Here is a 27,577-nt window from a genome sequence, read left to right as displayed (position 1 = left end):
GCTGGACGTATTCTGACCATTAAAAATCTACTTAAAACGGCGTATAAAGTACCTTATAACGAAGTCTTTTTATTGACGAGTGAGGTAACAGGTACTTAATCATTGTATAAATATTTGATTAAAAATTCATACCAAATGAAACACACGTGTCGCAGCGATAGGTACCCAGTCAGTCACACCAAACCATAGTGTACCCATTCTGGCGGCAACGCAGGGATATATTCTTCCATGCAGACCATCATATGGGTGCCGAATGGACTCCTGCAGTATATTATCCCATGCATCTTGCGCTTTTTCTCACAATGTGGCAACAGTTCTGCCAGGCCCTGAAGAGCATGTAAGTTCTCGCTCCATTATATCCCATATGTGTTCAATCGGCGAGAGATCTGTTTACGTTGCTGATCAGGGCAGTTGTTGTACATCTCGAAGAGCAAATTGCATCGCAAAAGCCATACGCAAACGTGCACTGTCCTGTCGTAAAAACACATCAACTTCCTGTCGAAGACACGGCGATATTAAAGGGATAATAGGCTGTGCAATATATATGACACGGCCTTTTGCAAAGGTGCTTTATGTTTTTAAGTTCTTTAGTTATGCCAAATCTAATATGCTGCATTTTATTCACATGAGAACTTGGCGTGAGGGTCAACGCAAAATGAACACCTTTCACAACAAAAAGTTTTTTAAGGTCTGAAGATGACAGAAAAGTCTGTCGAAACCAGTTGTCTTCAATAAAGACAACAAAGAAATATTTCTTGCGATGGAGGCCACTGAATGATTTTTATTTGTATTACGACATGTTTCAAAAGGAAACTCTTTATCTTGTTCTGTTCTTAGCATCTCCCTTCAACTGTTTCCAAGTTCATCCTCTTCTAGTGTCGTCCGTGTGTCCCTCCATTTCTCTTTCCACGTTTTCTGATATTCATTTCTCATTCATTGTCTTCATATTCCAAGCAGCATGTTTCCCTTTCTCTCTTCTTATCTAGATTTAATTCTGTGTTCCGTTGTCTTGAGTAAGTGCTTAACCGGATATCCGATTGGGGGCATATCCCGGAATATTTCTTCTCAGGAACAACCGCACTTAAGAGCACAGTCCAGTGGAACTAGGAACACTACATGGGCCATTAATACGGTGGCTTCCCCCTGCTTTCCGTATCAAGGAGGCTGTTGGCACTCGGCAGAAGTGGTTACCTTATCCCGGGAAAGATTTAGTCCCTGCGTCGTTAGCCGCTTGTGACATAAGCGTTGTCCTTTCTCTACCACGTGGAAGTGATGGACAGGAAAAATTTCTGTTCATTGAGTCTTGGATGAAATGGTTTTTCTTAGATTCTCCAGTACTTCCAGACAAGTACTCTGCTTACTCATCATCTAATGCTTTGCCTGGCAATATGTTAATACAATGTTATTGTGTAATGCTTTATAGACTAGAGTGCCATGTTTCTTACCTTGTTGTGTGTTTTTTGATGTTATTACTGTGGTCATATTACCGTTATCTATTTTGCAAGCGATTATGAATTTATTACGTTGGAATATGTGGTAGGCCTGTAATATTATAAAGAGTAATTTGTCTTTGTAAATTTGTCATTTGGTACATCTTATGGTGTGTAGTGACCACTAATGCCTTCGTCTTACCAGATTGTGGTTTTCGAGGCCTAAATAAGTGCGATTTTCATGAAAGAGGTAATTTCTAGTAGTTTCATTCAGTCTCGATATTTTTTATTTTATCAGCTGTGGGAAATTGGAGCTCCTGTACCATACACGTGTGTAGGATACGACGCAGCATCTGAAGGCTAGTTTTCATGGTTCCGCACTTTAATCTGTAAAAACGGTACCCATGTGGGACCACCTTGTGGTCCGTCTCTTTATTTGTCCAAATGTTAAAAAGCCATTTTTTCCGGAACGGGTAGACGTATCTAGTTCAAACATTTGTCTTACAACACGGTAAAAAATTTAAGCTTCAAAGTCAACGCAGTCAAAAGATAAGGCCATTTATTTCATTATTTTGATACTCGCAAACTTACTCATCGAAACCTATAAGAGGCTTTCTGTTGACTTAGAATCATGAAATAGGCAAGCAGCAACGTCTCACGGCACAAGAAAAGAAAAAAAATCCCAAAATTGTTAATTTGTAGTTACATAACACGCATCTTGCCAGCATCGATATCGATAACAGGCAAAAATAAAGATTTTCGATTCTAGGGATGGAAGAACTATCTGTACAAATAATTAAGTCTGTATGAAACTCTCGGTGTGCGAGTCCTACGTCCTACTGGCACTTACTTGGATTTTTTTTTAGTTATCTATCTCTCAAACGTGATGTAATTTCTTATGTTATTCATTCTACTTCTGAATACAGTGCTTAAATAAAAAGAGTTGCTGATTGATCTTTTTACAGATACTGTTCTCTTGCATTGCGATTAAATAGTCAGTCACAGTCAGATGCAACGTAAACTTCGCTGTTAATCAGTTCCACTTAAATGATCAATTTCAATCGGAATTGAACTCACGAAAATAAATAGTTTGTCATACCCAATGACACAGTAGCCAAATCGGTTTGTGGCATATTTTTATTTGCTACATTCTTTTTCTTCCTCTTTCTTTCATTTACGTCATATGTTTCGTATGAGTAAATTTTTGTGTAAAATACATTACACGTACACTTTCAGACATATGAGCGCTACGTCAAGAGGAATTAATTGCTGTCTAGTGAGTAATTAATTGCTGTGTAAAGTAAGAGGAAGAGGGAGATGAAACAGTGAAGGGCGAGTAATGGCGCTTGTTGGCCTGGTGGCTGCACGATAGACAAGTGGCCTGAAAAGTTACAGCAGAGGACACTAACAATTAATCATCGATGTGGGAGGTGGTACAAAGTGAGCGCAGGCTGTCGGAAGACAAGTGCTGAGATTTGAAAGGAACTGATTCACAGAGTGCGTATGGCGCTCTACACATGTTCAGAGAAAGACTCTACGATGTGGGAGGTCCTTCATAGAATGGGGAAGGAAGAATATACAAGTAGCAGCATTGTGAGGACATACCAGGTCTAATTGCTGGTGTCAATAATCAGTAAAGGATGGTCCGTTGCTTCAAATATAAACTGAGTGTGCGATCTTACACGAAAGAAATCAGCGTTTGTGTTCATTTTGCTTGATTTCTTCCACAAAATACCTTGCATATATTTGACGGAAGGGGCTATACTGCAGCAGCTTATCATCTGGTAGTATCATAAATAGTTACAACTACAAAATTTCTCTAAATTCAAGAAACAGAGCTACAGCGAACATAGAGATTACGGCACCAGGCACTATCCCAGTTTACTGTTTGGAGCAATGTCTTTCCACACATCTTTGATTAGCGAAAAATAGTAACAGCAGTCAGAGTTGTTAACAAAGGAAATTGTGAGAGGTACATCGGTTCAGAGCATAGCAAGCAGTTATATTTTAAGATGAGACGTCAGTGTAAAGAGTTTTCCCTTTTAATCGGCGAAATAAATTATTTATATAGAAGCATTCTCACAGACGAAATTAGACAAACGTTTGTCGTATATATTTCGCGCTTGCGTTGATAAAGTTGAAAGCTAAGAACAGTACAAGATTTACTAGGTGGTGAAAGTCAACGATAAATTTTCAGTAACGAACAATAAGTACATCGATGTGAGGGAAAATCTTCAACGATATGTGGCTTTAATGACTTTACACGCAGAGCTCTTATGCGAATACTCACTCAGCTTTAACAGTGCTTTGCCCCATCCCCCCCCCTCCAGCCCCCCGTCATCCACCCTCCCCAATCCCCCTTCTGCTGTACAATCTGCTTATCGAAGAAGCGAAGAAGTACTGACGGGAATAAAGGAAAGGTTCACAGGAACAGGGTTAAAATTACTTGTGAAAGCATATGAATGTATGATGGTGTGAACAATCTAGTGATCAGAGAATATGGATAGACAATAAACGAAGGAGAAGGGAATACAGCGATGAGAAGCGTAAATGAGATTAGTGATGAGCTTAACATCAAAGGAAGGACCCTGAAGCAGAAGAAGTAAAAGAATTTTGTTACCTTGGAAGCAAAATAACACGTGACGGACTAAACATGGAGGGGAGGATATAGAAACAGACTAGCACTAGTAAAGAGAACATTACTCACTCAAATAAATTTTTAGTGTCAACTGTAAGCCTTAAAACGAGGAAGAAATTTCTGATAATGTAAATCTGACTGGGAGAATTGTTGGATGTCAGACGTATAGGAAAGCTGGGAAATAAGACAACTGAAGCACTTAAAATATGTTGTCAAAAAAGGAGGATGTAAGTAAAGTGCACCGAGAAGAAATAAGTTTGTCCGCAGGATCTGCGAGATCAGAGATATGTAGAAAACATTGAGTAGAAGAAGGGACAGAATGATGGGACACATGGTAAAATATCAGGGAATAAGTTTCATGCTACTGGTGGGAGCCCTAAAGGGGAAATATTATAAGTGATGACAGAGACTGGAAAATATCCAACAAGTAATTGAGGATGCAGCGTGTAAGATCTGCTCTGAGATGATGAGTTTCGCACAGGAGAGGAACTCATCACAGTCCGCCTGAAACGAATCAGAAGAGTGAGGGAAAAAGTTCTAATTATATGTTTATAGCTATTAATTTACATCTGCAAAAGCTATAGAAACATTAAAATAAATAAACCAAACTTTTCACATCTCAAGACATAACTATCAGTGCAAGAAGATGGAATATTTTCGAACAATTATTTCTTTTAGACTGGGCCGGTTTGGAGAAGAGGAGGGGCTTAAGGAATAAGGCCGGTGAGCTTTGAGCATTATATTTTATGCATTAGACTATCAGATCTAACGTAAAAATTGGTAAATCTTGAGTGTACAAAGAGATAAAGGGAATGTTGTGTGTGGAGCACAACTCCGTGCGGGTACGAAATGTGGACAGTGAGGAATGTAAGATCGAAACTCTTAGAACCCTTTGATGATCTTATACGGTCTGTTGATGATCAACTGGACTTATCATACAAGGAATAAGAAAGTTCTATAACGAGTTTACGAGAAAAAATACCTAATAAAGAATGTAATGAATCTAAGACATGGAATGGCTGAAAACTGACTTGTGCGGATACTGAAGGTAAATAGTCGCAGGTGCTGGTCTATGTATAAGGAGTAGTCAAATAAAAACGAGAAAAATCGAGAAAAGGTACATAAGCTATTCATTATTTTAAAAGTGATAGCCACATCTGCTAATAAATTTATTCCACTGTTAGACAGTCGGTTTCCCATGACGGCACTGACCGTCTTGCTCACAGTGGGATAAATACTTTAACATCTAATAATAAGAGTTTATAATGAATAGTTTACTTCCTTTTTTCCATCTGTCTCGTTTCCATTTGACAGAAGCGCCAAAAAGCATCCTGTCTGATCATCTGCATCCATTCATGTCTATTGTGCATTCTGACGGACTTGGGCAATTCCAGCAGAACAATGCGACACCCCACACTTCAAGAATTGCTACAGAGTGGCTCCAGGAACACTCTTCTGCGTTTAAAATCTTCCATCGGCCACTGAACATTATTCAGCATGTCTGGGATGCCTTGCAACGTGCTGTTCAGAAGAGATCTCCACCCCATCGTACTCTTACGGATTTATGGACAGCCCTGCAGAATTCATGGTGTCAGTTCCCTCCAGCAGTACTTCTCACATTAGCCGACTCCACGTCGTGTTGCGGTAGTTCTGCGTACTAGCGGGGGCGCTACACGACATTAGACAGGTGTACTAGTTTCTGTGGCTCTTAAATGTATATAGTAACACAAGGCAGGTCACAGATGCAGCAGTTACGCTGAAATGGAGAGGAATTCTGAAAAGCGAAAGATTCTGAGGACTAAATCAAAGCAACTTTAGAATTGATCGTTGAAACAGCAGTTTCAGTTCACGGTTTTCATCACTCGTGGTCCGTCGCTTTTCAGGTACTGATGGTGAAAATGAAACACGGCAAGCGAAGAATGCAACGTAATCAGTCGAACATTCAAACAATAATAATGCATTGCTGACCGTTTTGCTCGTTTGCTTACCTGTACGTAATGGCTGTGTAGCAATGATATCTTGCTTGATGTTTGTTGGTTTGTGAGAGATCAAGATGCGTTCTTTCGTTATCTTTTTAAAGGTTAACTTCCTCTAGAGTTCAGATTTCGTCTTAACCGGAGTTGCGGAGACATAGTTATATTTAGGCTTCAGTACAAGAAATAATATGATGTGACGTCGTATGATCTGAATGAGAATCCAACACAGTTAGAATTCTGATCCTCCTGAATTTTCTTAGCCAAGGCGCCAAAGTTCTGTGTAATAAAACGAGATAGTCTCTTTTAGGGTAATTGTAATTAAGGTACGGATAAGATACATAACGGGCAAGACAGGCATATAGAAACAAGACGGTAAAACTTTTTGAGCCATGAAAGACAAGGAAAGACGCAACAGATCTCAAGATTATTCATTTCTATCTTTATTGACAGTCTGATACATGTGTGAGAATATGTAGACTCTGTCTCGAAATATTTAAAATACAAGAAGTTTTATTGTACATAAACGTATATTTACAAAAAGTTAATTAATTTCTAAAAATATTTGTATTCATTCGTTTGCAAGTAAATCTTCTTGGATTATACGTCCACAGTACATGGAAAGGGTCATCAGCATCAAATTTAAACATACAATACAAAAGTTATATATGAGAGAATTACAGTTTGTAAACAAAGATAAAAATGAGTTATTTACAACGAGTCAATAATACAAAAGATTTCGCCCGTTACTTGAAAACAATGAATGTGGTTGCCAGGACTGTAGCATTACAGTTAAGAGAAATTAATACTGCAATTACATACATACTGAAAGTTACACTATATCTACACAAATGTATATACAACATTTGAACTTAAAACAAGTACCTCGTTTTACAATTGAAACCTCAGCTTGAAATAACTAAATTTAAAATAATACTATGCATCTAGCTTCATTTTTGTATCGATAACCAAACCTTTGATGAAAGTAAACAAATTGTTGGATAACACGACAAATCTTCATATTATTTGTGAGATCACACATTGTTATTCGAGTAACAGAAACAAAGTTTTTCGGTATGCTTACGCAAAGATACTTATTAATATACGAACTATTTATGTGAATGGTTACAGACTTTTTAGTACTATGGCGATAGGTTTCTCAGATGGGAAACAGGTCTAAAAATTTATTGATTGGATGTGTGCTGGATTGTGCGGGGTGGTCGAACCTGCCGAGGTCGAGTGGTGTAGGGCACAGGTCCTATACCATTGCCATGGGAGCCGTAGGAGCCCGGCGGGCGGATGAGAGATGGATCCTGCCCCACGTTATACCCGCCACCTTGTTGTTGGGTGTACAGCGGGTTGGCGGTTGCCCCTGGATTGTATCCCTGGTAACCCGGGCGCTGCCTGCCCAGTGATGCGGCCTGGGTGCCTTGGTGGAGCAGCAGAACAACTGCAGCCAGAAGCAGCATCTGCGGTGCCCTCATTGTTCTCTGAAAATCAAAGGAAAGGTGCTGCTTAGCCAAACAGCTGCGCGTATGTCTGCATGCGATCTTGGAAATGGTTATGGTAAATTTCGAAAATCATGATTCTGTAGACAGCACTCTTTGGTTCTGTGTTAAGCAAAAGAAGACAAGTGCAGAATGAAAACAGATGATAATCACCAACACAGAAAATGTGAATTCTGGCCTGGTTCTGAACACATGGCGCTGGGATGAGGCCTCGCGACAGTCATTGTAAAATCTGCTCTAAAGATATGTGGTGTCATGAGTGAAGTGGGTATCTCAAACAGACCGAAACGGTTAAGAAAAAATTTTCGACTGACTTTAGTATTCAATGTGATTATTTTACTGTGTGGTTCACAATAGTAATTTATTTGCCTTGATAAACTACGGTAGTTGATACTTAACAACAGGAGTCTGTTTAATATTTTCAACATTTCGCTGCCCTGTCAGCACCTGTATAAATATTAATTTTAAATTAACAACAGCCTCAGTTGCAAGATTACATGTAGCAGTTGCATGAAATTTTACATCGGCCAAACAGGAACAGCCTTACAACAAGCTACAAGGAACATATCCCTACTAAAGTTGGAAATGGCACGCGAGGTTCGAAATTCGCTAAACACACAGTGAAAACGGTTCAACCCTCCGGATAATACTCACAAGGGAACCTCCCCACCACACCCCCCTCAGATTTAGTTATAAGTTGGCACAGTGGATAGGCTTTGAAAAACTGCAGACAGAGCAATCGAGAAAACAGGAAGAAGTTGTGTGGAACTATGAAAAAATAAGCAAAATATACAAACAGCAAGATAGGCAACATCAAGGAGAATGTGCGCTCAGGAGCGCCGTGGTCCCATGGTTAGCGTGAGCAGCTGCGGAAAGAAAGGTCCTTGGTTCAATTCTTCCCTCGAGTGAAAAGTTTTTCATTTAATTTATGATTATCACATCCACAAGGAAACCTAAATCGGGCAAGGTAGAAGAATCTTTTTACCCATTCGCCAAGTGTACAAGTTAGGTGGGTCGACAACATATTCCTGTCATGTGACGCACTTGCCGTCACCAGTGTCGTATAGTATATATCAGACGTGTTTTCCTGTGGAGGAATCGGTTGACCTATGACCTTGGGATCAAATGTATTCGGTTCCCACTGGAGAGGCACGCCCTTTCGTCTACTAATCGCACGGTTTTGGGGTGCGGTCGCAAACACAGATACTAAACTTATTACAGTGAACAGAGACGTCAACGAACGAACGGACAGATCATAACTTTGCGAAAATAACGAAAGTAAACTTTTCACGCAACTTCTTCCTGTTTTCTCGATTGCTCTGTGTTCAGTTTTTCAAAGCATATCCACTGTGCCAACTTATAACTAAATCTGAGGGGGGTGCGATGGGGAGGTTCCCTTGTCACCTCTTGCATTGCGAAGTGAAGGGTGCGGGGTTCGGTATTTTGGAAGAAATGCAAATTTTTAAACATTTACTGTATGACAAAAATATCCTTCTTAACGATCAGCTGCAGCTGCGAAACAAAAAGGTTTCTGAAGGTTTTCAACCGTTATTTCATCCTCCATAATTTTAGGGAGTAATCATTATACCCTTGCCGACATGTTTTTAGCACTCCTGTTAGCTGAATAGCTGGGATTATCTGGTATTGCAAACCCGTAGTTATCCTCATGCAGTCAAGTTCGATGATTAGCCCGAATATGCTAGGTTGGCTTAAAATAGTAAACTCATTGCTCCCTTCACTTTTGACGTCCAACAAATTATTATAAATGTTAAGACAGTCGATGTATCTTTGTTCCTTACAGGATAACGTATACGTCAATTTCGTTAGCCGCACCTAGTTATTCATAAAATTTTAAGTTCAGGAGTACATGTTGGTACCAGTGTTAACAGGTACGCATGACACACTACCGCGCAAGCGCTCTCGAGGCTATAGTCAGTTCCAGTACAACATCCGTTGCTGCTGTACTGCGGTCTCGAAGTGGGACCTATGCTATTTCCCAGGTAAGTTATTGCAATATGACGATGTATTACTATATTATAATTTTTAGTTGACGTTATCCATTATGGACAAATCATAGTACCTTTTATTCTGAAGAAGGTTGGGTTATCCCAACTGAAACCTAGGTAAATCTAGGTAAACATTGCAACTGAGGCTGTTGTTAATTTAAAATTAAGATGTCTGTTTATTGTGAAGGGCATTCGTTAGGTCATGAAAAAAGAAACACATGAATACCATTACGAAATTTCGGATATTAGGCCGCCCAGTACTAAAAATAAAGTTCACGTTTACCATCAAAATGCATTTTAACGTTCACTATCGAATAAAGACTCCACGATATACAAGTTCGCCTCGCGGTTACTATATACCTCATGCTTTTCGGCGAAGTGTCTGCCCGCTTTCGTAGCTGGGTCGGTAATGTCTGGCTGTGCGATGACGTTCGACTCGTAAGAAAGCTGGTTCGAATCCCGATGGAGGATGAAATTTTCACTGCCAATATTTAGCAGGCGAGAGGTGAAATGAGTGTGGCGTAAGGCTCCTGGATTAAATTCCAGACCTCTCCGCAGTGTCTCATAAAGTGACGACATTTGGCACTGTTGATGGTAATCCGTCCTTCGGCGGCCATCTTTGAGCTTTTGGATTGGAGTGGGCTACGTGCCTACACACTCTCTCATCACCACCGTCGTCTATTACAAATATGACACTGCTCTATAAACGCTTCTATTAGATGCTCTTACACTCCACAAATACACTTATGGTTTGATGCAGTTCTCCATGTTAGTTTATCCTCTGTAAGCCTCTTGACGTCCGAATAATTACTGGAACATACAGCCATTTGAACCTTCTTACTGCACTCACCTTTTGGTGTCCCTCTACTACTTCTACCCCGGCCCTCCTCCTCCCCCCCCCCGCCAATCCCCCAACACACACACTTTTCTCCAGTACTAAACTGACATTCCCTTGACGTCTAAAAATGCGACCTTCTTTTAGTCACAAATTCCTTTTTTCCCAAGTTCTGTAGCACCACATTTCAAAAGCTGCTATTCTCTTCTTGTCTGAATTGTTTATCGTCACGTTTCACTTCCATACAAGGCTACAGTCAAGACTAATATCTTCAGGAAAGATTTTCTAACACCTATATCTGCATTCAGTTTTAATAAATTACTCTTCTTTAGAAACGCATTTCTTCCCATTGTCGGTCTACATTTATATCTTTTCTCTTTGGGCATCGTCAGTTATCTGACTGCCCAGAAAAACTCACCTACTATTTTTAGCGTCTCATTTCCTAACCTAATTCTAATTTGACTACGTTACATTACTCTTGTAATCTTTTGTTGATGTTTATCGGCAAACCTAAAAGTTTTTATTTCTTCGCCATGAACTTTATTTCCTTCTTCATATTTCTCCTTTTTCTGCTTCACAGCGTGCTCAATGTGAAGACTGAGTAATATTGGGGACAGGCTACAACGTTTTCTCAATCCTTTCTCAACCATTGCTTCTCTTTGATGCCCTTCGACTCTAATTGCCCTCTGGTTTTTGTAAAACCACTAAATAATCTTTCCCCATATTTTCTCATTCCTGCCTTCAGAATTTCAGAGTGTATTCGAGTCAAGACGGGCAAACGCTTTTTCTAAGTTTACAAATGCTGTAAACGTAGCTTTGGCTATCCCTACCCTGTCTTCTAAGAAAACGCGTAGGGTTAGTATTGCCTCGTATGTCTCTACATTTTTTCCAGAATCCAAACCGATCTTCTCCCAGGTCGACCTCTACCAGTTTTTTACCATTCTTCTGTAAATAATTCGTGTCAGTACTTCGCATCGTGACTTATTGTACTAATAGTTCCGTAGTATTCACACATGTCAGCATATACGTTCTTTGGAATGTGACTTATTCCATTCTGCTTGAAGTCTGAGGGTATTTCGCCTCTCTCATACATCTTGCACACCAGTTGGAATATTTTTGTCCTGGCTGGCTCTCACAAAGATACACTACTGGCCATTAAAATTGCTACACCACGAAGATGACGTGCTACAGACGCGAAATTTAACCGACAGGAAGAAGTTGCTGTGATATGCAAATGATTAGCTTTTCAGAGCATTCACACAATGTTGGCGCCGGTGGCGACACCTACAACGTGCTCACATAAGGAAAATTTCCAACCGATTTCTCAAACACAAGCAGCAGTTGACCGGTGTTGTCTGGTGAAACGTTGTGATGCCTCGTGTAAGGAGGAGAAATGCGTACCGTTACGTGTTCGACTTTGATAAAGTTCGGGTTGTAGCCTATCGCGATTGCGATTATCGTATGGCGACATTGCTGCTCGCGTTGGTCGAGATCCAATGACTGTTAGCAGAATATGGAATCGGTGGGTTCAGGAGGTAATACGGAACACCGTGCTGGATCCCAATGGCCTCGTATCACTAGCAGTCGAGATGACAGGCATCTTATCCACATGGCTGTAACGGATCGTGCAGCCACGTCAACAAGACAACAACCATCTGCACGAACAGTTCGACGACGTTCGCAGCAGCATGGACTATCAGCTCGGAGACCATGGCTGCGGTTACCCTTGACGCTGCATCACAGACAGGAGCGCCTGCGATGGTGTACTCAACGACGAACCTGGGTGCAAGAATGGCAAAACGTCATTTTTTAGGACGAGTGTTACGACCCGTGGCTCTACCCTTCATTCGATCCCTGCGAAACCCTACATTTCAGCAGGATAATGCACGACCGCATGTTGCAGGTCCTGTACGGGCCTTTCTGGATACAGAAAATGTTCGATTGCTGCCCTGGCCAGCACATTCTCCAGATCTCTCTCCAATTGAAAACGTCTGGTCAATGGTGGCCGAGAAACTGGCTCGTCACAATACGCCAGTCACTACTCTTGAAGAACTGTGGTATCGTGTTGAAGCTGCATGGGCAGCTGTACCTGTACACGCCATCCAAGCTCTGTTTGACTCAATGCCCAGGCGTATCAACGCCGTTGAAAAGGCCAGAAGTGGTTGTTCTGGGTACTGATTTCTCAGGATCTAAGCACCCAAATTGCGTGAAAATGTAATCACACGTCAGTTCTAGTATGATATATTTGTCCAGTGAATACTTTTATCATCTGCATTTCTTCTTGGTGTAGCAATTTTAATGGTCAGTAGTGTATAAATAGTTCTGACGGAATGTCATCCAATCCAGGGGCCTTGTTCCGACTCAGTCTTTCAGTGTCGTGTAAAATTCCCGTAGTACATCTCCCTGCGCGTCTTCATGTACGTCCTCTTCCCTTTCTAGAATATTGCCTACGAGTTCATTTCCCTTTTATATCCCTCCTTCCAAACTTGAGCTTTTTCTTCTTTGATTAGTACTGATTTTACTCGCAAGTTCTTTTTATTTTACAGTACTGCTTCTATTTTCTCCAATGATCTTTTAAATTTTTCTAGAGGTGGTATTTATCGTTTCCCTAGTTGCATATACTTTTTAGCCGTTCATGGCATTCCTGCTTGGCCATTTTGTTCTTTCTGCCAACCTAATTTCTTAGGCGTGTATATTGCCTTTTAGTCACTTAATTTGTTTCATTTTTGTATGCTCTCACTTCATCAGTTGAATTCAATATCACCTGTGACACCCGAGAATTTCTACTACGCCTTGCTTCTTACCTATTTGATCCTCTGATGCCTTCAGTATTTCATCTCTCTAAGCTACCCATTCGTCTTCTACTGTATTGCTTTCGCCTGTTCCATTCAATCGTTATCTAACGCTTCCTCTGACACTCTCAACAAGCTCTGGTTCATTCAAGTTATCCAGGTCCCATCTCTTTAATTTCCTACATTTTTGCAATTTCTTCCGTTTTAATCTACACTACATAATCAATTAAATAACTGTCTGCCCCTGGAAATATTTTGCTGTTTTAAATCTATTTCCGAAATATTAGCTTATCATTAATAATCAACCTGAAATCTTCCGTGTCTCCAGGTCTGTTCCACGTATACAACATTCAATCATGATCTTAAACCAATTTTCAGCGATGATTAAATCATGCTCTGTGCAATTCTACAAAGCGGCTTCGTATTTCATTTCTTTCCTCTATTCCATATCCTCCTATTATTTTTCCTTCCCTTCCTTTTCCTTCTGTCGAATTACAGTTCCCAAATTCTTTCTCCCTTTACGGTGTGACTAATTTCTTATATCTCATCATATATTCTATCTCTACATCTACGAGGCTAGTTGACTTGTAAACGTGTACTACTGTGGTGAATGTTGGCTTTGTGTCTTCCTTGGCTATAGCAATGGGTTCAATATGCTTTACTTTACTAACGCTCCTATTTCCTTATTCGTTTTCGACCTACTCATTACACCTTTTTAATTTTGTAATCACGACCCTATACCTATCTCGACAGAAGCCTTGGTTTTCCTGCCACTAAACTTCACTAATTCCCACTGCACCTGACATCGACGTATCCATTTCTCTTTTCAGATTTTCTTACCTAAATGCCCGGTTAAGGTATTAACATTCCAAAATCCGGCCTGTAGAATGTTTTGTTTTTCCTGATGATAGCAGCCTCCCGAGTAGCCCCCGGCCGGAGATTCGTATGAGAAACGACATTGCCTCGGAATATTTTACTCAAGAGCGTTTAATGATTTAATAATAAAGTAGAGCTACATGCCCTCAGGAAAAATAACGGCTGTAGTGACTCCTGCTTTCAGCCGTTCGCAGTACAAGCACAGAATGACCATGTTGGCTGGTTTTACAAAGGTAGATCGGTCAGTCCTCCAAATAGTGGCCCCTGCAACTATTGAAAAGCTTGCTGCCCCTCTTCAGGAACCACTCGTTTGCCTGGCCTCTCAGCAGATACCCCTCCATTGTGATAGAACCTACGGTACTTCTACCACCATCTCATGACAGTTATGTCCAGAGTTCATAGGGAAGGAACTCTCATATGTGTGCAAGGAAAATGACCAATGTGTACGGAGGAAGGGCACCCATTCTTGTAGTCGGTTGCACCTACCACTTGGAGTTTCCCAGGCGACAATGCCATAAAACATTTGATTTTAATTACCTTCTTAATTAACTATCTTTCCTTATTCATCCATTGAATTTTATGTACTTCTAAAAACTAGAGTATTACTACTGTTTCTTCTCCGTGGCGTCTGGAATCTTAACTAACTAAATGTGAAATACAACCAAATTAAACATCTGCTTAGTTCTCTTCATACTGGTCTTGTTTTCAATTGTTTCTGCTACAAAATTTCTGCTGTTTGTTCTGCCAAGTCCTTTTATCGTTTCAAACTCTTGCCATTTATTTAATAGCTGTCTGAACATTTTTTAAAATATCTTTTGAACATGTGCCTTCCTGATACATTCTACATCTTCTACTGACTCCTTCCGCCTGTGTCTGTGCCATATTAATTTTCAATTGCTTGTTTTAATCTGCCAAATATTCCTAAATAAGTATAACAGGTCAAACACAAATAAGAAATTGTCTTATAATGTGCATTATTTCCACTAACATTATATTCGACCACACATAAGATACGTTGGAGTGTAATCACATAAAGTAATAAACTGGCTTAAAAGTGAATGCAACAAAATAGTCAATTTTCGAGCATTGAGCCATCTCATAGAAAGTAGAAGGTAGTTGTTGATAAACTGATAAAATTTTTTATTCAGTATCAACAAAAATCTATGCTAACAGTGGTTGACAAACAAGCCATTAACGCAATGTATGTTAGTATTCGGAAGGATATATTCACCAACGCAGTAGCTCACATGATATTACAACCGAATAGTGAGATATGGAGGGTTAAAACAAGGAGGACCATTCCATCACCAAACACTTCTCAGCAGTTTTTTAAAAAAAATTTCTGTCATATTCACGTATGATTACAACAAGCAGTTACTAGTTTCGGTCGTCACTGGCCATATTAAGATCATAGGGAGGAATCAGTAGGTCATTCCCAAGCACTTTGAGAAAACTGCATTGTCAGTAGATCTGCATGGTATCCAAATCCTGGAACTAAATAGAAAGACGACACAACCGTGTATCATCAGCCATTTAATGAAAGTGTTCAATTAATAATGGGTTGTTGCTTCCTGTTTCTGGTTCCTGAGTTACGGAGAGAAATTTTTAAACACTGAAGAAAAGCCTGTATTAGGAAAGGAGAAAAGAATTTGAACACAACTCTTCCCAAATAAGAGGCCGGTTTGCTAAACATTGTGCTACTTTCTCGTGAAAAGATCACTATACTTCGCAGAATAGCTAATAAATCTGATGCCATTAATCAAAAAGCTCATTATTATTTTGGTTAACCTTTCCTGTATTATACAAATCAAGCTTCGCGCATAATGTCCGCCCCCGGTAGTTGAGTCGTCAGCGCGACAGACTGTCAATCCTAAGGGCCCGGGTTGGATTCCCGGCTGGGTCGGAGATTTTCTCCGCTCAGGGACTGGGTGTTGTGCTGTCGTAATCATCATCATTTCGTCCCCATCGACGCGCAAGTCGCAGCAGTGGCGTCAAATCGAAAGACTTGCACCGGACAAGAAGTCTACCCGACGGGAGGCCCTCGTCACACATTTCATTTCATTTCGCGCATGATACTTTTAGGAATAATCCAACATGAAATTTTCTTCTATCGTTAAGATTCCTAATCATCATAAAGTGACCTGTGTGACTTACTGGTATTAGCAAAAACCGAGCTTTGGTATCGGGATTCATACGTTACTCAGATAGCGGAGATTTAGCCGAGATAATAGCCTGGTAAACGAAAATCTCAGTAATGTGTTTTAGGCCGCTTTTTTTGACAAAAAGTTGTACTCAGTGGTTTTAAGCTAGTATAAGTTACGATCAGTAGTTCACCAACCCTCCCGAGAACCGTGTATGTTAAAGAGCCGTTTCCGGTACTGGAGAACGAACCTCCCCGGCTGATTAACGGTGAGTGTCGATGTGCTGACCAGCCTATACGTGGTTTTTAGGCGGGTTTCCACATTCAGTTAGCCGAATACCAGGCTGGTTCCAAAGTCCCGCCTGAGTTAGAGATTCGGAAAGACTTAGAAAACGTTCGCACACTTCCACATGAACAACAATACATGCAGATAGACGGGGAACACACGTCCCGGCCCATTAGTGTTGTCAAAAGGAAGGGCATGTGGCCACCCATTAATTAATCAGGCGACATCCGTTAACAACAACGCTGACCCTGGGCAGATGCGGTACAAAAGGCAGAAGAAAAAGAAGAGGATCGCTAGACAATATTTAAGTCCGTCAGCGCAAGAAGAGAGGTTAGGAGTTACTTCCAAAGGTCTGTGGCGTTCCTTACACGCGTTGCTTACCTGAAAGTGTAGTGCGTAGCAAGTCGATGTGTGAGCAAAGTAGCGCAAATTCAGCTCTCAGCGACGACTGTCTTCCGGAAGTCTGATACAATGCACACATTTTACCCACATTTATACCCATCTATGTACCAGACACCTGCGACGCAGTAACGGCGATGAAACAGGTTTAGTTGTTGTGATAACCGAACACGTTACTTACCGGATATACGCAGCAGTTAAAAGAAGGCGTGGAGACTCATGCAAATTCCCAAGAATTAGGTGGTAGTCATTCCCCTTGCTGCGCAGATAAGCAAGCAATGTGTTTACTGTTCTTATTCCGAAAATATTCCATTCTTCTTTTGCGCAGACTGACCGTAAGGCATAACAGGGAGATGACTGTCGAGTTTGTGGTTTTATCAACTTAAGTCGTTATCTCCTGTCCTCTCTGGGAGATTCGCGGTCACGATGTTTTCCGTCGCTCGCTTTGTCTCCGTGGAATTAGCAGTGAAGGTCACTGTTTCGTAAAACGCTTGCGTTTTGACGTGCAGACAGAGAGTATTGACCAAGCTCAATACTTGGGTGAAATAACAAGAAATAGCGAAACTCTCGAATATGTTATTGGTGCAGCATTGCTGGAGATGCAATACCATTTTTAAATAAAAATAAATATTCTTCTAAATGTCAGTCACTCTGCAGAGCAGGGCTACATCCATTGGCCTGGAGATTTCAATTTAATTGTACGACAGTTCTTCGAAGACATTTCGTTAAATTGCAGTGTGATATGTTGTCTAAGGAGCAAGTTCCGTACGTACGTTTATTTTTATTTATTTATTTTTTTGGAATGGGATTTCGGTTAAAATTGAGCAGGTGCAGACTTATTTTATAAAACCGTTTTTTGACAACACAAATGTTTTCACAACAGTACAATGACGTCAATAGAATAACTGGAAATTAATAATAAATCAACAATTTCTGCCCTTATCTAACCCTTATGTAAAAGCGGGCGTACGACAACAATAAAACAAATAAAAAAAATGGTTCAAATGGCTCTGAGCACTATGGGACTTAACTGCTGAGGTCATCAGTCCCCTAGAACTTAGAACTACTTAAACCTAACTAACCTAAGGACATCACACACATCCATGCCCGAGGCAGGATTCGAACCTGCGACCGTAGCGGTCGCGCGGTTCCAGACTGTAGCGCCTAGAACCGCTCGGCCACCCCGGCCGGCAAACAAATAAAAAATTGTGTAAGAAATACAGTACACATACATAACCCAAATGCGTGTCAACCTCTGTGACACCCAAGCGGGCACCAAACAAGAACAACAAAAACAGAAAGCAAAGTATTCACCCTCTTCGCCCTTAGTATGTTCGAGCTGGGCTGCCATATAAATACAATCCAATAACAGAATAAAATAACAACAAATCTGTCTCTAGGTACCAAGGAGCGTCGCCAGTTTACTACTGCCAAAACCCACAGGGCTACCAAGGCTATGTAGTCTACAAACAACAGCAACGTTAAATTCTAAAAACTTATAATTACGTACAAATGCTGTCCCCTTTTATGTGACCTGTTTTCCACTATATTTAAATTCCCGCTTCGTTCTGTGTATAAGAAAACTATGAATTCTGCTGAAAATGTGATAGCATTTTGCTTCTCGTGATGATATGCTGCGATACAGCGCAAAACCAGAGATAGCATACTCTCGCAATCATCACAACAAAGCGTTACTCTCTCTGGAAAATGGAGAAGAATTAGCTATTTGTAATTTGTTAATATTAGGAGGGAGAGAAGTGTAATGAAGTGGCTCTAATATGGCCCGAGATTTTGTGGAGATAGTGAATGTAATTGTCACGATATATTATTTGAGCGGCCATCTTGATAAATTTGTTACCGACAGAAATATGTCCTATTGAGGACGAGTTTTGAACTGTGATTGTGACTAACAAATGTTAGGCATTGTTGTGACTGATTTTAAGAATAAATGGTATTATCAGGTACGTGTCCAATGTTTTTCTTGCAATTATCTAAATCTCAATTGTCATGTTTATAGATTTATTTCTAGGCACGTTGTGGGGATCTGTGAAGGTTCACGGGTTAATCAGAGCCTGTAGAACGGTCGTTGCCTTTTGAGAAATTCATTCGGTTTACGTAATTTCATAAATGCAACTAGTTAATTACCCGTTAATTCTCCACGCAGAACGCCGCAGTGGCAAAATATGGACCCCCTTTCTACTTGTAGTCACGACGCAGAACGAAGAGTAAACGCTTTTGTTGATGTACTATGATTAGCGTATTTCATTCCTGATGCAGCATAGCTTCCCTCACTGTATGAAATCACATTCACGTTGAAAGCAAATTCAAATTGAATTTCAATTGAAAGAACAAAGTTTCAGTGCTAATTTATTGAACTGAAGTGATAAAATTCATAGCACAAAGATTTCATTCAATAACAATATTTTACAGAATTTAAAGACTTTCCAGATTTCAATTTTAAATTATGTACACTGTCAGGAAATATCTGCTACAGATCACATTAATTATTATTGTAGAATAAAATGTGTGTCTGAAATCTTATGGGACTTAACAGCTAAGGTCATCAGTCCCTAAGCTTACACGCCACTTAACCTAAATTATCCTAAGACAAACACACACACACACACACACACACACACACACACACACACACACACACACACACACATGCCCGAGGGAGGACTCGAACCTCCGCCGGGATCAGTCGCACAGTCCATGACCGCTCGGCTAATCCTGCGCGGCATTGTAGAATACAACACATAGTAGCAGAAAACATCTTCAGCGTGTTCACAAACTCAGTATAGAACGCTCCGTTGAACAGTGATAGAACACATCCTCAGCGTGGACATAAGACTTCAAACACCTTCTGATGTCGGAACTTGTAACAACCACTTTGTATTCAAAACACACACTCACCCGCCATTGGTTGTATTCACTGTACCAGTATCTGTCGCGCAATAATCGCAACTAAACCACACTCTTAGTACTCCATATACACTGAACAACCAAAGAAATAGATACACCTGCCTAATATCGTGTAGGGCCCCCGCGAGCACGCAGAAGTGCCACAACACGACGTGGCATGGACTCGACCAATGTCTGAAGTAGTGCTGGAGGCAATTGACACCATGAATCCTGCATGGCTGTCCATAAATCCGTAAGATTACGAGAGGATGGAGATCTGTTTTGCAAGGCATTCCAGATATGCTCAATAATGTTCATTGCTGTGGAGTTTCGCCGGCCGTTGTGGCCAAGCGATTCTAGGCGCTTCAGTCCGGAACTGCGCGACTGCTGCGGTCGCAGGTTTGAATCCTGCCTCGGGCATGGATGTGTGTAGGTTAGTTAGGTTTAAGTAGTTCTAAGTTATAAAGGGACTGATGACCACAGATGTTAAGTCTCATAGTGCTCAGAGCCATTTGAACCATTTATTTGTGGAGTTTCGTGGTCAACGGAAGTGTTTAAACACAGAAGAGTGTCCCTGGAACCACTTTGTAGCAATTCTGGAAGTGTGGGGCATCGCACTGTCCTGGTGGAATTGCACAAGTCCGTCGGAATGCACAATGGACACGAATGGATGCAGGTAATCAGACAGGATGCTTGCGTTACGTGCCACCTGTCAGTCTCATATCTAGACGTATCAGGGGTCCCATATCACTCCAACTGCACAGTCTAAACACCATTACAAGGCCTCCACCAGCTTGAACAGTTCCCTACTGACATGCAGGGTCCATTGATTCATGAGGTTGTCTCTGTATCGTACATATCCATCCGCTCGATACAACTTGAAACGAGACTTGTCCGACCAGGCTACTTGTTTCCAGACATCAACAGTTCAATGTCGGAGTTGAAGGGCCCAGGCGTGACGTAAAGCTTCGTGTAGTGCAGTCATCAAGCGTACACGAATGGGTCTTTGGTTCCGAAAGCCTGGGGAGTTTGGGGGCCAGCGGAAGTGTTTAAACTCAGAAGAGTGTTTCTGGATCCATTATGTAACAAATTTGGAAGTGTGGGGTGTCGCATTGCCCTGCCGGATTTGTCCAAGTCCGCCGGAATGCACAATGGACATGAATGGATGCAGGTGATCAGATAGGATGCTTACGTACGTGTAACCTGTCAGTAGTATCTGGACGTAACAGGGGTCCCATATCACTCCAATTGCACACGCCCTACACCACTAGAGAGCCTCCACCAACATGAACAGCCCATGGATTCACGAGGTTATCTCCATACCTGTACACGTCCGTCCACTTCATACAATTTAAAACGAGACTCGTCCGACCAGGCAACATGTTTCCAATCATCAACAGTCCAATGTCGGTGTTGACGGGCGCAGGCGAGGCATAAAGCTTTGTGTCGTGCAGTGATCAAGGTTACACGAGAGGGCATTGGGCTTCGAAAGCCCATATAGTTGAATAGTTAGCACTCTGACCCTTGTTGATAGCCCAGCGTTGAAATCTGCAGCAATCTGCGGAAGGGTTTTACTTCTCTCACGATGAACGATTTTCAGTCTTCGTTGGTCCCGTTCTTTCAGGATTGTTTTCCTGGCGCAGTGATGTCGGAGATTTGATGTTTTACCGGATTCCTGATATTCACGGTACACTCGTGAAATGGTCGTACGGGAAAATACCCACTTCATCGCTACCTCGGGGATGCTGTGTCCCATCGCTCGTAGGCCGACTATAACACCACGTTCAAACTCACTTAAATCTTGATAATCTGCAATTGTAGCCGCAGAACCGATCTAACAACTGCGCCAGACATTTGTTGTCTTGTAGAGGCGTTTCCGATCGCAGTATCTTATTCTGCCTGTTTACATATCTCTGTATTTGAATACAGTTTCTTTGGCGCTCCAGTGTATTACAGGACTAATAAGACAACTCTTTTCCTTATATGTTCGTGCGAACTGTCTTCTAGAGCCTCCAGGTAAGGAGAAGTAGGCAATGCTGCACCCTGCAATGACAACTGACTGCACAGCCCGGCCAGTTCATCGACAAACTACGTCCCAGTTGAACTTCAGTCTCGGTTGCTGGCCACGGACCAAGTGCGGTCTGCTACAATTGCTTACCTGGTAAAAACTTGGGCATGGCGAAGCACACTGAAAACCACTCCAGACAGCCCACCATGTTGGTCTTCTTGTAGCATTAATCACAAAAATACAGTATTATAGATTCAAAATTATTATTTGAAAACTACGTTTTTGTTACAGGACCAGTATCAAAACAACTAAACTCAAGATATCCTACTCTATGTACACTCCTGGAAATTGAAATAAGAACACCGTGAATTCATTGTCCCAGGAAGGGGAAACTTTATTGACTCATTCCTGGGGTCAGATACATCACATGATCACACTGACAGACCCACAGGCACATGGACACAGGCAACAGAGCATGCACAATGTCGGCACTAGTACAGTGTATATCCACCTTTCGCAGCAATGCAGGCTGCTATTCTCCCATGGAGACGATCGTAGAGATGCTGGATGTAGTCCTGTGGAACGGCTTGCCATGCCATTTCCACCTGGCGCCTCAGTTGGACCAGCGTTCGTGCTGGACGTGCAGACCGCGTGAGACGACGCTTCATCCAGTCCCAAACATGCTCAATGGGGGACAGATCCGGAGATCTTGCTGGCCAGGGTAGTTGACTTACACCTTCTAGAGCACGTTGGGTGGCACGGGATACATGCGGACGTGCATTGTCCTGTTGGAACAGCAAGTTCCCTTGCCGGTCTAGGAATGGTAGAACGATGGGTTCGATGACGGTTTGGATGTACCGTGCACTATTCAGTGTCCCCTCGACGATCACCAGTGGTGTACGGCCAGTGTAGGAGATCGCTCCCCACACCATGACGCCGGGTGTTGGCCCTGTGTGCCTCGGTCGTATGCAGTCCTGATTGTGGCGCTGACCTGCACGGCGCCAAACACGCATACGACCATCATTGGCACCAAGGCAGAAGCGACTCTCATCGCTGAAGACGACACGTCTCCATTCGTCCCTCCATTCACGCCTGTCGCGACACCACTGGAGGCGGGCTGCACGATGTTGGGGCGTGAGCGGAAGACGGCCTAACGGTGTGCGGGACCGTAGCCCAGCTTCATGGAGACGGTTGCGAATGGTCCTCGCCGATACCCCAGGAGCAACAGTGTCCCTAATTTGCTGGGAAGTGGCGGTGCGGTCCCCTACGGCACTGCGTAGGATCCTACGGTCTTGGCGTGCATCCGTGCGTCGCTGCGGTCCGGTCCCAGGTCGACGGGCACGTGCACCTTCAGCCGACCACTGGTGACAACATCGATGTACTGTGGAGACCTCACGCCCCACGTGTTGAGCAATTCGGCGGTACGTCCACCCGGCCTCCCGCATGCCCACTATACGCCCTCGCTCAAAGTCCGTCAACTGCACATACGGTTCACGTCCACGCTGTCGCGGCATGCTACCAGTGTTAAAGACTGCGATGGAGCTCCGTATGCCACGGCAAACTGGCTGACACTGACGGCGGCGGTGCACAAATGCTGCGCAGCTAGCGCCATTCGACGGCCAACACCGCGGTTCCTGGTGTGTCCGCTGTGCCGTGCGTGTGATCATTCCTTGTACAGCCCTCTCGCAGTGTCCGGAGCAAGTATGGTGGGTCTGACACACCGGTGTCAATGTGTTCTTTTTTCCATTTCCAGGAGTGTATTTCACCAAAGTCATTTATTTTGAAAAGAAAAAGAAAATTAACTCAAAGAACAATTATTTACCGAACTGTAAGTTATGAACATAAACCTACGTCATCCGCCTCTCGGTTTTGTAAGTCAATTACTTAAACTTTCCGCGAGTTTCACAACTCTACCAGATTAGCTAAGTTTCTTTGGTGAAACTGTTGGAGGTGTGGGTAACTCATTCACTGGTGGAGTGCTCTGTAGGTTATCCTGTAGACCACTGATGTTTGAGTTCACAAGAATGTAGCAGAGTTTTAGTCTGTAAGTAAGATGTCCGTTGGCACATCCTTAATTTCTAGGGTGAAACTGTTTGCTTTTCGCTCCGGGGCTACATAGGTACCTGCACACAAAGGCATTATTTTGGCTTTCACTTTGTCATTCCTCAAAATACATGAATTGTATTATGTAGATCTTTACTAACAGATGGTGTTTATTTTGTACGAACATTCTGAAGGCGTAGTTTAGCCATATGTTGGCTTAACTTTGAACTGAATGTTGGTAGATCTACTTCTAGTTTGTTTTCCGAACTCGCAATGAAATCGCCTGGCAATGTAGACATTTTCGCAGCTGTTATTTCCTTCTCTCACACAGCAATGCAATCCTAGGAGAATTGTTGGAATTATGTTACTACATTTATTTTTGCGATGTGCTCTGATGGCTGCCTTCAATGTTCGATGTAATCTCTCTCTTTCATCATTTGACTGTTGGTGGTATGCCATAATCTGAGTTCATTCAGACCACAAATCTTAGGTAATGCATGAAACAGTTCTGACTGGAACAATGCTCCTAGGTTGGTCTTTATATGGTTAGGTGCTCCAAATCTAGTGATCCAAGCGTTATAAAATGCTCGTTCAACGATTTCTGCTTGCTTATCACGTAATGGAATGACTGCTGTCCAGTTAGTGAACCGACGGCTGCTCGTTTAACAGCATTTGAGTTCATCTGAGGGAGGTTCAAATGGTTCAAATGGTTCAAATGGCTCTGAGCACTATGCGACTTAACATCTGAGGTCATCAGACCCCTAGAACTTAGAACTACTTAAACCTAACTAACCTAAGTACATCACACACATCCATGCCCGAGGCAGGATTCGAACCTGCGACCGTACCGGTCGCGCGGTTCCAGACTTTAGCGCCTAGAACCGCTTGGCCATCGCGGCCGGCACCTGAGAGAGGTACGGGACCACTTGAATTGATGTACACCACCTCAAATCTTCCATCTGTGCTTTGAAACTGGCCAATAGTGGATTTAATATGTCTAGTCACTTTATTCTTTTCGCATACTACGCACGATTTCGCCCAGTTTTGGATATCTCGTTTTACGGTTGACCAAATAAATCTGCATGTGGTTAATTTCACAGAAAATTTAATACCAGGATGAGCCATACTGTGGTAATGCTAAAAAACTGGATATCTCAATTGCTGAGGAATGTAAAGACGAATGTTACTTCTTGATACATCACACCATAATAATCATTCTCCAGGGGTTTCATGCTCTTTAAATTTCAATGAGGTACGAGGAATATAGCGAAGTTTCTCAAGGTCTTCCAAACTAACTTGATCATCTGTTATCTTCTCGTAATCAGTTGTAAACTTCTTTCAGTCTGGACAGGTTATCGTCCACACTATTTTCTTTTCCAGAAATGTGTCTGATATCGGTTGTAAATTTTGATATTGGTTGTAGGTGACACAAACACATAGGGGTTGCTTTATCGTTTCGTTGTTCAAAAATTTGTGTCAAAGGAGCATGGTCAGTGTAGACTGAAAATTAATGTCCTTCATGGAGGTACTTAAAATACCTTATTGCCATGTACATGCTGAGAAGTTCCCTATCGTATGCCTAATATGGGATAGGAGAACTTTTTGGAGTAGGAACCAGTTGGTTTACATAATCCTTTTTCTCTATGTTGCAGTGTTGCACTGGATGCAAAATCTGAAGAGCTCCAAATAACGCAAGATCGTTGTTTACGTTGGGGAACGTTAAAATAGCTGCGTTTGCAAGGCCTGTTTTGCACGTCACAAACTGCTTTATTGCATCTTCTGTCCACTGTATGCTTCTTTCGCCGTTCATCTAAATATTCTTCAAGTAATCAGTTAGATTAGCTTGATGTTCTGCAGCATGTTCCAAATGCATTCAGTAGGCCAGGGAAACGACGTAATTATGACACAGTTCCTGGAACTTTGAAATTAGTTATCACTTGTACCCGTTTTGGTCAGGTTTGGTACATTACGGAGTAATTACGTGACCTAAACAGTTAATTTCTTGAACTTTAAACACAGATTTTCCAACATTAATACTCAATTCTTATTTGTTCAATCGTTCAAACAGGATAGTTAGATGTTGAGTATGTTGTTCTGGAGATCTATAAACTACCAGTACATTATCGCAATATGTAAAAAAAATCTGTTGTTGTTGTTGTTGTGTTCTTCAGTCTTGAGACTGGTTTGATGCCACTCTCCATGCTACTCTATCCTGTGCAAGCCGCTTCATCTCCCAGTACCTACCGCAACCTACATCTTTCTGAATCTGCTTAGTGTATTCATCTCTTGGTATCCCTCTACTATTTTTACCCTCCACGCTGCCCTCCAATACTAAATTGGTGATCCCTTGATGCCTCAGAACATGTCCTACCAACCGATCCCTTTTTATAGTCAAGTTGTGCCACAAACTACTCTTCTCCCCAATCCTATTCAGTACTTCCTCATTAGTTATGTGATCTACCCATCTTATCTTCAGCATCCTTCTGTAGCACCACATTTCAAAAGATTCTGTTGTCTTTTTCTCCAAACTATTTATCGTCCGTTTCACTTCCATACATGGCTACACTCCACACAAATACTTTCAGAAATGACTTCCTGACACTTAAATCTATACTCGATGTTAACAAATTACTCTTCTTCAGAAACGCTTACCTTGCCATTGCCAGTCTACATTTTATATCCTCTCTACTTCGACCATCATCAGTTATTTTGCTCCCCAAATAGCAAAACTCCTTTACTACTTAAAGTTTCTCATTTCCTAATCTAATACTCTCAACATCACCCGACTTAATTCGACTACATTCCATTCTCCTCGTTTTGCTTTTGTTGACGTTCATCTTATATCCTCCTTTCAAGACACAATCCATTCCGTTCAACTGCTCTTCCAAGTTCTTTGCCGTCACTGACAGAATTACAATGTCATCGGCGAACCTCAAAGTTTTTATTTCTACTCCGTGGATTTTAATACCTACTCCGAATTTTTCTTTTGTTTCCTTCACTGCCTGCTCAATGTACAGATTGAATAACATCGAGGATAGGCTACAGCCCTGTCTCACTCCCATCCCAACCACTGCTTCCCTTTCATGCCCTTCGATTCTTATAACTGTCATCTGGTTTCTGTACGAATAGTAAATAGCCTTTCTTTCCCTGTATTTTACCCCTTCCACCTTCAGAATTTGAAAGAGGTTATCCCAGTCAACATTGTGAAAAGCTTTCTCTAAGACTACAAGTGCTAGAAACATAGGTTTGCCCTTCTTTAATCTAGATTCTAAGATGAGTCGTAGGGTCAGTATTGCTTCACAAGTTCCAACATTTCTACGGAACCCAAACTGATCTTCCCCGAGGTCGGCTTCTACTAGTTTTTCCATTCTTCTGTATAAATACGCGTTAGTAATTTGCAGCTGTGACTTATTAAACTGATAGTTCGGTAATTTTTACATCTGTCAACACCTGCTTTCTTTGGGATTGGAATTATTATATTCTTCTTGAAGTCTGAGGGTATTTCGCCTGTTTCATATATCTTGCTCACTAAATGGTAGAGTTTTGTCAGGACTGGCTCTCCCAAGGCCGTCAGTAGTTCCAATGGAATGTTGTCTACTCCGGGGGCCTTGTTTCGACTCAGGTCTTGCAGTGCTCTGTCAAACTCTTCACGCAGTATCGTATCTCCCATTTCATCTTCATCTACATCCTCTTCCATTTCCATAATATTGTCCTCAAGTACATCGCCCTTGTATAGACC

At 41.8% G+C, this 27,577-nt stretch overlaps 1 long non-coding RNA gene across 1 annotated transcript; it reads right to left on the bottom strand.

The window, feature by feature from the left end:
- Nucleotides 1–6,462: 6,462 nt before the first annotated feature.
- LOC126188316 (uncharacterized) lies at nucleotides 6,463–16,952 on the bottom strand. The gene is made up of 2 exons (XR_007537853.1): nucleotides 16,866–16,952; nucleotides 6,463–7,531 (listed from the first exon to the last, which is right to left on the bottom strand). It is a non-coding gene; the product is annotated as an uncharacterized LOC126188316 (long non-coding RNA).
- Between the last annotated feature and the right edge of the window lie 10,625 nt (nucleotides 16,953–27,577).

This window comes from Schistocerca cancellata, chromosome 5, assembly GCF_023864275.1.
Source record: "Schistocerca cancellata isolate TAMUIC-IGC-003103 chromosome 5, iqSchCanc2.1, whole genome shotgun sequence".
NCBI classification, from domain to species: Eukaryota; Metazoa; Arthropoda; class Insecta; order Orthoptera; family Acrididae; genus Schistocerca; species Schistocerca cancellata.
This window is presented reverse-complemented; position numbering and strand designations above follow the sequence as displayed.